Here is a 12986-nt window from a genome sequence, read left to right on the forward strand (position 1 = left end):
CTCTGTAACTTGTCAGTGACCTTGGTGATGAAAAGCAGTAAATCAATACCTGGCACATGCTAACCTTCCACTCAGTATCTTTGTCTGTGGGAAACAGAGGTTCTGTTTACTGAGCAGAGCTTATGTGCTGATTAGAGTGCAAAAGCATACATATAATATTGTATGAAATGCAAGGGAAGGTTAGACGGGATCTGGCTCCAGGGACACTTGCTGTTGGTTTTATGCTAACGTTAACTTTGGTGATTGTTCTCCTGGTTCTTTGTCACTTCAACTTTCTCCTTAGCCCGATCTCTTTTTTGGTTATAGACTGATGTGTGTTGCCTAAGCTCCTTTCTTTTCTGGCTATATTAAAGGTTATTTTAGGGGCCTAATGTGATAACTCATTGGCTAATCCTCCATCTCTAAGTGCCAAGGTCCCATACAGGTACTGGTTAGTGACCTGGCTGCTCCACTTCCCATCTAACTCCCTGTTAGTGGCCTGGGAAGGCAGAGGAGGATGGCCCAAAGTCTTGAGTTCCTGTACCCATGTGGGAGACCTGTAAGAAGCTCCTGGCCCAGGCCTGGTGTGATAGCATAGTGGTTAAAGTCCTCGTCTTGCACGCGCCAGGATCCCATATGGGCGCCAGTTCTAATCCCAGTGGCCCTGCTTCCTATCCAGCTCCCTGCTTGTGGCCTGGGAAAGCAGTAGAGGACAGCCCAAAACCTTGGGACCCTGCACCCATGTGGGAGACCTGGAAGAGCTCCTGGCTCCTAATCGGCAAGTTCTGGCTGTTGCGGTCACTTGGGGAGTAAGTCATTGAATGGAAGATCTTTCTGTCTCTCCTCCTCTATGTATATCTGCCTTTCCAATAAAAATAAATAAATCTTAAAAAAAAAAAAGAAGCTCCTGGCTCATGGCATTGAGTTAGTCTTCTCAGTCATTTGTGGAGTGAACCAGCAGATGGAAGATCTGCCCTTCTCTTTTTATTTATTTTTATTGGAAAGTCAGATCTACAGAGGAGGAGAGACAGAGAGGAAGATGATCTTCTATTCTCTGATTCACTCCCCAAGTGACTGTAATGGCCAGAGCTGGGGCAATTTGAAGCCAGCAGCCAGGACATGAACCAGTGCCAATATAGGATCCCAATGCTTTAAGGGGGAGGATTAGCCAATCAAGCCATCTGACCAGGCCCAGTCCTTCCCTTTGTAAATCTGTCTTCCAAGCCCTACCAACATCTTGTTTTCAGATGGATAACCTCTGGAGTCCTGACACTATGGATGCCTATTGTTTGATTCTCTCAGGCTATGGGCTGTGGTGCTTTGTTAAGGCCACCCTAGGAAATAATACTGTTTCCTTTGTGCAACCTAAGATCTTGGTGGCCTGCACCTCCTTTGTTTTGCTTAAAGTGTTATGAGTCACCAGAACACCAAATTTAGCAACAACGAAGCATCAGCAGCAGAAGATATCCTAGGGCACAGATCAAATGAATTTTAGTGTATTTGTGGTCTAAAGTTTTGTGTGGATTTCTGGATTTTAGAAAGTTTTCTGTGCCCATCTGATGAAGTCTGCTGTTGTAAAACATCTGCACACTCATCAGCATTTGTATGGGCAGGATCTGGGGGCAGGCTGGGCTAGGCTAGGCTGCAGCACCCATAGGCATGCATGAGAGCCAGGGCAAGGTGTGGCCCATGCATGGCTGCACTAGGCTGCAACACCTAACAGCAAAAGCTGAGACTGTGAGTCGGCCATGCCTGGCTGGACTGAAGCATGTGTCAGCATGCACATGATCTAGGGCTGGTAGAACTTTGGGGATTCCCCTGATAGGCTGTGGCTCCCACTGGTGAGTTTAAGGGCTAGAGCTGGGGGCAGACTGGACTGGGCAGGGTTATAGCACCTACTGGTGCTTCTGGTGCTCCTGAGAGCCAGGATGGGTGTAGGACAGACTGGGCTAAGCCACAGTACCCACTAGTTCTCATGAATGCCAGGTTTTAAAGGTGGGCCAAGCTGGGCTAGGCTATAGCACCCATTGGCAAGAGCTGGAATGAGTGCGGGCAAGTCAGGCTAAGCCACAGTACCCACTGATGAGTTCCAGCACTGGGGGCCAGCCATATCAGTCCAGGCCCCAGCACATGCAAAAACCTGGGCTGAGAGTGAGCCTGATAGAGGAACTACCTCTGTTAGGCTGCAGTTCCTGCTGGTGAGTATGAAAACGGTTGAGGGCAGGCCAGGTCAGGCTGGGCTACAATACTCACTGGCATATGTGTGAGCCAGGACTGAAGGCAGGCCAGGCTGGGCCAGTCCACAGCACACATTGGCATGAGTGAGAGTCAGGCTGGGGTGCAGGCCAGGTTGGTTGAACCACAACACATGCCAGTTCACATGGGGGCTGGGAGTGGGGCAGGCTGGGCTAGGCTGCTGTCCCTGCTAGCAAGAGCTGGGAATGGGGTGGGCTATGCTGAGCCAGGCTGTACAGCACCTGCTGGTGAAATGTTGAAACTGAGCATAGGTTATGTCAGACTGAGCCTCAGCACCCACTGGCATGTGCAAGACCCAGGGCTGGAAGCTTGGGACTCCTTGTTGGACTGTTGCTTCCGCTGGTGAGTGTCAGAGCTGGGACTGGGGGTGAGCCAGTGTGAAGGTGGGCCAGATTGGGTTGGGCTTCAGTACTCGATGGCACTTAAAAGAGCAAGAATGGATGCAGACAAGACTGCACTAGGTCACAGTACCTGCTAGACGGCACCAAGCCTGGGTGCAAGTCATGTCAGGCTATATTGCAGCACCCCTGGCAGATGTAAAATCTGAGGCTGGGAACGGGCATGGTGGGGGAATATGGGCACTGCCCTGCTGTGCTGCAGCTCCCACTATGAGCATGAGAGCTAGCAGTGGGGGCAGGTCAGGCTGAGCTAAGCTGCAGCATCCATAGGTGTGTACAAGAGCCAGATGGGATGTGGGATGGATCCAGCTAGGCTGCAGCACATGCCAACACTGATACTGGGAGCTGCTTACCTGGTAGGGCTTAGTAAGGATTGTCCTGACTAGGCTGTGGCATCTGCTGGTGTGCATGAAGACTGGGTTAGGCTGCAGCACACATCCATTTGCATGAGAGGTGGATCTGGGGTGGAACTGACCAAGCAGGTGCATTCACAGGGTATGTGTATTGGCTGGTCTAGGTAATGGATTGAACCTGATATTGCACTGGCTAGCACACAAGAGTCAAGTCTGAGGTGGGGGGAACTTCCCAACTCAAACCCAGCCACAGGGAAAATCAAAATATATATGGTCTGACCTTAGATTACATGAGTCAGGCCTGGGCCTCTTCAGTTGTTGATGTCTGTGCAGTGGATAGCAAATCTAGATGCACATAAGAGACATGACAGCTGACTCATCTAGGCCAACAGGGGATGTCAACTGTTTCATAAGAGGATGAAACGAACAGGTTGGACAACTGTCCTTGACAAGCTATGCAACATGTTCCTATGCCTGTGGATGTGCTAAGATGAAAGAAGCCAACAACTTTTCATAAGTATCAAAACCACTCAAACAACACCCCGGGAACACTGTTCCCCACCTTGGGGTCTCTAAGGCATCATAAAAATTCCTGGCCCCTTGCCACAGTATCAGCTGACAAGTGCCAGGACAGGGTAAATCCTATCAGACTAGATTGCAGTATCACCTGGAAGGAGTAAGATCCGGGGCTGGGAGTGCACTTGTTAGGGAAACTGCGGGCACCTCTCTGATGGGATGCAGTTCCCACCAGTGAGCATGAGAATCAGGGCTGGGGGTGACCCGGCTAGACAGGCAGTAGCACCCACTGGCATAAGCGTGGGCTGGATAGTGGGGTCAGTTGGGTTGAGCTAGATTGTAGCACCCATTGACGTGTATGACAGCAGGAATGACTGGACCAGTCTGCTGCACATACTGGCATGCGCAGGAGGCCTGGTGAGGGTTATTAGGAGTCACTCCTACTAGGCTGCAGTTCCCACTGCACACTGTGTGTGAGGGCAACACATTGTGTGTGGTGGGCAGGGTTAGGCTGGGCTGCAGTACCCATTGGTTTGCATATAAGATGGGGCTAGAGACAGAAATGACTGGGCAACTGCAACCACCAATGTTTGCAGACTAATGTGGATGATGGACTGAGTTGGACCCTGCATTGGCTGGCACACACAGCAGTCAGATTGAGGTCACCTCTAGTGATGTTTCTTTGGGGATCCCCAACTAGACCACTGGACTCAAAACTCCAACCATAAGGACAATCACAGGATTTGTGGTCTGTCAGAACTTGGTTGCTGAGATCTGTGCAGTAGACAGTTCATTGAGGGAGATCTCCTGAGGACATCTAGTATCATGGATGGCAGAAAAAAATTGGACAGCTCTCCTGGCCAAGCTTTGACAGTGAGTATCTGTGCAAGTAGAGACTCTAGGGTGGACCAGTGGACCTCAGATTTCTTCAACCTTGGAGCAACAACATCAACAGCATCTCAGAACTATGGAAACCACTTAAGCAGTACTCTTGGAACATGCTCCACATCAGGGATCCTAGGATGACATTGCATGGCAATCCCACTACCCCGGGTACTGATGTGCTTAGGCTGCTAGAAGGAGCCCTCTTCCTTTCTCTCCCCCTACTATTCCCAGATACAAGAAGAAAAACAAAACAAAACAAAAAACCAAAAAACAATTGTCGCATCCACTTTCCTCATTCTTTGACGATTCCCACCCGAAACAGTGGTCCATATGATTATATATTCTTCTTGACTTTGTAAACATAATAAAAAATTAAATAAAAGTGTTAAAAAAAATTCCAGACCGCTTCCCTTCTCCCCTGCAGACAAGGGAGAAACAGCAACAACAACAACAAGAAAGCATTTGTCCCACCTGCCTTCCTCCATACCTTACTGACCCGACCCTAACTGGAGACCCACATGGGCATGCATCCCTCTCAACTATGTAAACAACATTAAAAATAAAATTAATAAAAGAAAATAGCTCCAACTCATTTCCTTAAATATAAAGCTTAGAGACTTGTGGTTTCTTTGACACTGATTGGACCGGAACCAATAGCAGCTGAGCATGAACTGCTGAGTACTAGGCTTTCTCATTTGGAGAGCATTCAAGAACCTTCTCATCAAGGTCCAGCAAATCACAATAGCTTAAATAAGAGGTTTATGTTCCTCATAGACTGCATTAGTTGTTTTGTCATTTTCTCAGCACTTTACACAACAATCTTTTATCTTTTTTTAAAAAGTTTTATTTATTATTTTGAAATTCAGAGAGAGAGAGATGGAGAAAAATATCTTGCATCTACTGGTTCTTCCCCTGGTTAGCTGCAATGGCTGGGCAGGGACAGGCATAATCTTGGAGCCAGGAGCTTCATGTGATTCTCCTGCGTGGGTGGCAGGACTCAGTTTGGTCAACGGACAATATCCGTTGTCCCTCCAAGAGCATTAGAGGGAGCTGGATTGAAAGTGGAGCAGCCAGGACTCCAACTGCTGCCTACATGGGAAGCTGCATCACAGGCAGAACTTCATCCACTGTGCCACAATGTGGTCCCTCTCTCCTTTCATCTTAAAGCTAACTTAGTTTCAAAACTAGTTTTATGTCATCTATTACTAAAATACCACTTTACAAATAACAAAAATTACGGTTTGACTTTTTTCTGCTTTTATTTTTCTCTCTTTTCTAATCCTTGCATGGCACAGGTCAGCTAAAACTTGTATTCAACTATTGGAACACAATTTCAAAGCTGGGCAATCTGGTAAAATGAATGGCTCTACAAATGATCCTATTTGAACCTTCTGAATAAGAATATAATGAGTTGCTATCTGTTCTCCCAGAAGAATAGATTCTCATATAATATGCAATTTCTGTAATGTAGTTGAAAACCTTGAGGATTTAGTTTACCCTTAGTGAATGATAAATTTTAAAAAGGTTCATTTTTCTTTGTCATCTAAATTGGTTCTACTGCCTTTCATTAGCAATTTCACTTATCATTATGCTGTATAATATTCTAAGTCACAGGGTCTTGGTTTTCTATCATTGCAAATTTTAATAATTTCTTCCCTTCCTTCTCTTTTGACAAAAACTTATTACAAATGTTGTTGAGCAAGATAAGACAAAACAATCCAATAATGCAAAGCAATGGGAGATTACAGAAAAAAAAAAGACTACAAATATCCATGGTTTTTGAAAAAAAGTATAAGGTAAAATTGTATTAGAGAGTTATACACGGGGACACAGTGTGATGGCTCAGTGGCTAAATCCTCACCTTGCATGTGCCGAGATTTCATATGGGCATTGGTTCGTGTTCTAGCTGCTCCACTTCCCATCCAGCTTCCTGATTGTGGCCTAGGAAAGCAGTAGAGGATGGCCTGAAGCTTTGGGACCCTTTACCCATGCAGCAGACCCAGAAGAAGCTCCTGGCTCCTGGCTTGGGATCAGCTCAGCTCTGGCTGTTGTAGCCATTCTGGGGAGTGAATCAGTGGGTGGAAGCTCTTTCTCTGTCTTTTGTTTTCTAAGTGAATCTGGCTTCCTAATAAAAATAAATAAATCGGAAAAAAAAACCAAACCCAAAACACTTAATTGCTGAATAAGTAGAGGCCTACTAACACCCACTGTTTCTCTACTGCAGAAAAGCTTTAGTACACTAGGGCATTTTAGAAAGTTCATGGAAAATGGAATGAAAAGATACATTTTGGATTGAAAAAGTTTTGAAGGGCTCTTCAAAAGGTTCATGGAAAGTGCATATTATGGAAAAACTGCCCATGGACTTTAAAAATATATATTGTAAGGATTTTATTTGAAAGGCAGGGCCACAGGAAAGACAGAGAGAGGGATCCTCCATCCGCTGGTTCACACCCCAAACAGCTGCAACAGCCGAAACTGAGTCAATCTGAGGCCAAAATCCATGAGCCTCCTCCAGGCCCAAGGACCCAAGCCTTACTCCACCATCTTCCCAGGCCACAAGCAGGGAGCTGGATCAGAAATGGAGCAGCTGGGATTTGAATCAGTGCCCATGTGGGATCCCAGTGCCAAAGGCAGAAGCTTAGCACATGATGCCATGGTGTCAGATCAAGATTTCAAATTTTTAACACAGATTTATTTCCTCTCATACATACAAACATATTCTCTCTCTCTCTCTCTCACTCACACACATACACACATGGATCTGCCTTGGATCTGTTGGTTAATTCCCAAATGACCCCAACAGTCAGGCTGGGCCAGTCTAAAGCCAGGCTGACACATAGGTGGCAGTGGCGCAAATCCTTGAGTCATCACTGCTGCTTTACCAGGCAGATTAACAGAAAGTTGTAGCAAAAGTGAAGCAGCCACAACTTGAACCAGCAGCCTTATGGGAATGTTAAATTGTGTAGGTAACAGCTTAACCTACTGTGCTACAATGCTGGCCCTGATTTCAAACTTTTTTTAATCCAAACACATCTATCTTTTTATATTTATATTTATATATTTTATATTTGTATTTTTTAAAGGAAATATTTATTTGTATTACAAAGTAAGATAGACAGAGAGAGGGGAGACACAACGGAGGATCTTCCATTCGTTGATTCACTCCCCAAGCGGTTTCAACGGCCGGAGCTGAGCTGTTCTGAAGCCGGGAGCCTGGAGCCTCTTCCCGGTCTCCCACACGGGTGCAAGGTCCTCAATTGCTTTCCCAGGCCACAAGCAGGGAGCTGGATGGGAAGCAGGGCCACTGGGATTAGAACTGGCGCCTACATGAGATCTTGGGATGTGCAAGGCGAGCACTTTAGCTGCCAGGCTATCTTTTTTCTTTTTGGTATAGATTTATTTATTTTTTTATTGGAAAGGCAGATATACAGAGAGGAGGACAGACAGAGAGGAAGATCTTCCGTCTGATGGTTCACTCCCCAAGTGAGCGCAATGGGCCGATACTATGCCGATCTGAAGCCAGGAGCCTCTTCCGGGTCTCCCACACATGTACAGAGTCCTAAAGCTTTGGGCCATCCTTGACTGCTTTTCCAGACCAGAAGCAGGGAGCTGGATGGGAAGCGGGGCCACTGGGATTAGAACCAGTGCCCATATGGGATCCTAGCGTGCTCAAGGCGAGTTCTTTAACCACTATGCTACCATGCCAGGCCACATCTATCTTTTAATTCATTTTTTTCCATTAACTTTTGAAGTATCTGTGTATATCATTGCCAAGAAAAAAATGGGATCAAATGCTTAGTACTTAATAATTTTTTCCTGATCTCTATATAATTTTCCCCTATCTACTTTCTGTTGTGTGGTGTGGGATTTGCCCCCTGAACCAGACCCCTGGCTGCCGGAGGGACCTGAGTCTCACACATTCTCAGCAGACTGAGAGTGCTGCGGGAAGCAGGCTTCCTGCTGGGGTGGCAGGGGCCTTGCTGCCAAAGCATGACTGGGGACGTGTGGTGCCTCACTATCTCTCTTTTAGTGCTTGTGGCCAAAATGTATCTGAGTGCAGAGTTTCTGTTATGTTCCTTTTCTTGTTAATCTGTTTGCTTTGGTTTTTACAACTGTTTGCTGTGCTGTTGCCTGAAGCCTTGTGATTATTTCCCAAATTCCTTGTGATCCCTATCTTTAGAGGGGGCTTGTGCACTATTGTTTAGTTAACAAGTAACTTTTACCTGCCTACCCTGTAAAAATTTTAAGTATAAAGTGCCCAGAAAAACTCAATAAAACGTGCATTTGTTCACTTGCCTTTGTATCCCCTATGTCCCGATTCTTCTTGGAGCAGTCATCACATCGTGGGTCCAAGTCCCCCCAGAGGGACTCCCCAACAGTGTGGGTGTCATGGCACAGTGGCTTAAGCTGCTGTTTATAGGACTGATTGCGTGGCACCTTAGAATAAGCCTCTGCCTGTGGTGCTGGCATCCCATGGGGTGCCAGTTTGAGTCCTGGCTGCTCCACTTCCAATCCAGTTCTCTGGGTATGGCCTGGGAAAGCACTGGAGGATTGTTCAAGTCTGTGGACTCCTACACCCATGTGGCAGACCTGGAAGAAGTTGCAGACTTCAAATTGGCTCAGCTCTGACTTTTGTGGTCATTTATTGAGAGAACCTGTGAATGGAAGATCTTTCTGTCTCTCCTTCTTTCTGTAAATCTGCCTTTCCAGTAAAGTCATAATAAATCTTAAAACACAAAACAAGCTGCTGATGCCACACCTGCTTCTTGTATTGGTGCCAGTCTGAATTCCAGTTCCCATCTAGTTTCCTGGGAGGGGGTCCCTGCCACCCACATGGGAGACCTGGATTGATTTCTGGGCTACTGACTTGGGCCTGTCCAGCTCTCAGGTTAGTAGGCATTTTGGGAATGAACCCACAATGAAAGATCTCTTTCTTGCTTTGTCTGTTACTCTGTTATTGTAAGTAGATAAACACAAAATAAACATTAAAAAAGAAGAAAAATCTGTATTCAAAATTGATAGGAAAGTACAGATGTGGAAGACATGCCACAGCTTTGGGGGCCTGAGGATCTATCTCCCGGGGAAGAGAATTTCTAGAGCCTCTGCTCTCGGGTATGGACTTGGTCTCCAATTGCCAAGGCCAAACTGTCTCAGATGTTTGCTTCAGAGTTACATTTTTCCCCCTTAAGATTTGCTTATTTAGGGCCCGGCAGCGTGGCCTACAGGCTAAAGTCCTCACCTTGAACGTGCCGGGATCCCATATGGGCGCCGGTTCTAATCCCGCCAGCTCCACTTCCCATTCAGCTCCCTGCTTGTGGTCTGGGAAAGCAGTTGAGGACGGCCTAAAGCTTTGGGACCCTGCACCCGTGTGGGAGACCCAGAAGAAGTTCCTGGCTCCTGACCTCGGATCAGCATAGCACTGGCCGTTGTGGTCACTTGGGGAATGAACCATCAGGCGGAAGATCTTCCTCTCTGTTTCTCCTCCTCTCTATATATTTGCCTTTCTTGCCTTTCCAATAAAAATAAAATAAATCTTTAAAAAAATATTTGCTTATTTGAATAACAGAGTTAGAGAGAGAGCGTGCAATTTTGTCTGCTGGTTCACTCCCCAGATGGCCAAGACAAGACAGGAGCCAGGAGCTCCACCTGGGTCTCCCTCGTGGGAGGTAGGGACTGTCCCTTGGGCTTCCTTTCACTGCTTCCGGCAACAGCAGAGGGTGGGCCTGGAAGAGGAGCAGCTGGGACTTGGGTGCTCTTGCATGGTTCTGGCATCACGAGCAGCCTCACCTGCTGTGTCATGACGCTGACCCCAGGTCTAGTTTTTCAGCACTGAATACAAGGAAGCGAAAGCAGGCAGCACACAGGCAGCCCCCCGCACCCCCATGGGGCTGAGAGCATTCTGACAGCATACAGCAGCAAAGTCTCACAGAAACACAAGGCAAGGCGCAAAGGGGAGTCGCACCTTCAGTTTAGGTTCCCATCTGGAAACTATATTAAAACAGAAACAAGTGGCACTGATCTTAATAATAATTGCATTTAACCTGATAGATAAAAACATTTCAACAAGCAATTACAAAAAATTATGGAGATATGTTGCACTCCTCCCTTTTGAACTAAATCTTTTAAAACTATTGCGTATTTCACATGACAACACATTTGAGTGAAGACTGGCCTCTCCTGAAGTACTCAGCAGCTGTTAAGTAGGTACTGCTGACCAACTGCAAAGCAGCACAGGTCTAGAGCAGAATCAGTTGGCCCAGTGAACTTGATGACTATTTAATAAGCAAAGCAGAAAAAGCTACACTAACGGTCCAGTGCGGCGGCCTAGTGCCTAAAGTCCTCACCTTGAGCACGCCGGGATCCCATATGGGTGCTGTTTCTAATCCTGGCTGCTCCACTTCTCATCCAGCCCCCTGCTTGTGGCCTGGGAAAGCAGTGGAGGATGGCCCAAAGCCTTGGGATCCTGCACCTGTGTGGGAGACCTGGAGGAGGCATCAGGTTCCTGGCTTCGGATCAGCACAGCTCCAGCCATTGTGGCCACTTGGGGAGTGAATCAAGGGATGGAAGATCTTCCTCTCTGTTTCTCTTTCTTTCTGTATATCTGACTTTCCAATAAAAATAAAGAAATATTTAAAAAATAAAGCTTTACAAAAAATGCTACCCTAGGGATTGGTGGAATCCCAGAGCCTATGAAACTGTGTCACATAATGCAATGTAATTAATAAAAAAAAAAAAAAATGCTACCCTAAGCTGTTGAAATGGCTTTTTGGCCCAGAGAGCGGCACAATTTTGCCAAAAGTAGGTATCATTTCCTTCCGTATGTTGAACAAAAATAAAAACACTGAAATATAGAAAGTATAAATCTCACTCCATGATTTCAAAACTAACCAATACTATTAGCACTAACTGCAGATTACATTTGGATAAATGGGTTTGGTGAAGTATCGTAAAGGATGCCCCATTTTCTTAGTGCTTCAGCAGGCTTATTTGTTCAAAGCTATATTTGAAATGCAGAGTATCAGAGGGAGAGAAGGGGGAAGAGAGAGACAGAGGGACAGTGAGATATTCCATGTGCTACTTTGTTCCCCAGATGGCCACCACAGCCAGGAGCTAGGAACTCCATCCGGGTCTCCCACATGCGTGGCCGGGGGTCCCTGTACCTGGGCCATTTCCTCTGTGTTCCCAGGAGCACTAGTAGGGACATGGATTGAAGCAGAACAGCACTCCAATACAGAACGCTGGGCGTTACAAACAACAGCTTCACCTGCTGTTGTCACCCTTTGCAGGATTTTAAATAATCAATTAATTTGAAAGGCAGTGTTACAGAGAGAGGGAGGGAAGGAAGAAGGGTAGGAAGGTGAGAGTGAGAGAGCTCCAGTGAGCTCAAATCCACCCGTTCACTCATTCAATGCCTGCAACAGTCTGGCTGGGCTATGCTGAAGACAGGAGCCAGGAGCTTCATTTAGGTCTCCCACATTGCTGGCTAGGACCCAAACACTTGATCCTTCTTACTTTACCTTCCCTGGCCTGGAAGTGGAGTAGCCAGGACTCAAATGGGAGCCGGTGTGGGATACTGGCATCAAAGATAGTTGCTTTATCCATTATATTACAACTACAATGTTGGTTCCTCTATAGCTTTTTAACCATGGCAAACTCAATTTTATTCCTCTGGTTTGCTAACCATTTTCTTTCTCAGATTTACAAAAGAAGGAGATACAGAGAGAAAGATCTTCAGTCCACTGCTTGCAATCCAAAGCCAGGAGCTTCTTCTGGGTCTCCCACATGGGTGCAGGGTCCCAAGGCTTTGGGCCATCCTCTACTGCCCTCCCAGGCCACAAGCAGGGAGCTGGTTTGGGAAGTGGAGCAGCTGGGACATGATCCCAGCACATGCAAGGTGAGGACTTAGATACTAGGCCATTGTGCTGGGCCCTGTTGATCATTTTCATATGAAAGATTTATCCCCTCCCTCCATTTCAGTTCAGGAAACAAGTAACTGTATGAAACTCTGTTTTACATTTTAGCTGCCAGAGAATATCTGCAAGTAACGTTTCCTATTCATTTTCAAATGATGGCACCAGATTCTAATGCTTTTGGCCCTGTGGAAATCAGCTTCCACAAGCTTTCCTCTACAGCCTTTGTCATAAGGGCTCCTGGTCACACGACAAATGAATGAACAGTGATGATCAAGATTTACTATTTTGGCAGGCTAGAGTTTCAAGTTAAAACAGACTAAATACCGGTACTGGAAACCTCATTCCCTGGTCATATTCCATTCACTGGACTGTTTGAAAACTGCTATTTAAGAATATATATATATTTACTCAAGAGGCAGAGAGAGAGGAAGCAAGATCCCATCCGAAGATGTCCAGCAGCTGGGAACTCAATCCAGGTGTCCCATGTTGGTGGCAGGAGCCAAATGACCTGGCCCATCTCATCTGCTGCCCCTTAGGACCTGTGTGAACAGGAAGCCTGGCCAGGAGCAGAGCTGTCAACTCCGGAATTCTCACACCGGAACCAAGTGTCTTAGCTGGCCTCTGATGCCCCTCTTATGATTACAGATCTTGTTGTACTCTCTCTGAAAAGCTAGAACCACACAAGT

Source organism: Ochotona curzoniae, unplaced genomic scaffold (assembly GCF_017591425.1).
Source record: "Ochotona curzoniae isolate NIBS_2020 unplaced genomic scaffold, NIBS_Ocur_1.0 scaffold_461, whole genome shotgun sequence".
NCBI lineage: Eukaryota > Metazoa > Chordata > Mammalia > Lagomorpha > Ochotonidae > Ochotona > Ochotona curzoniae.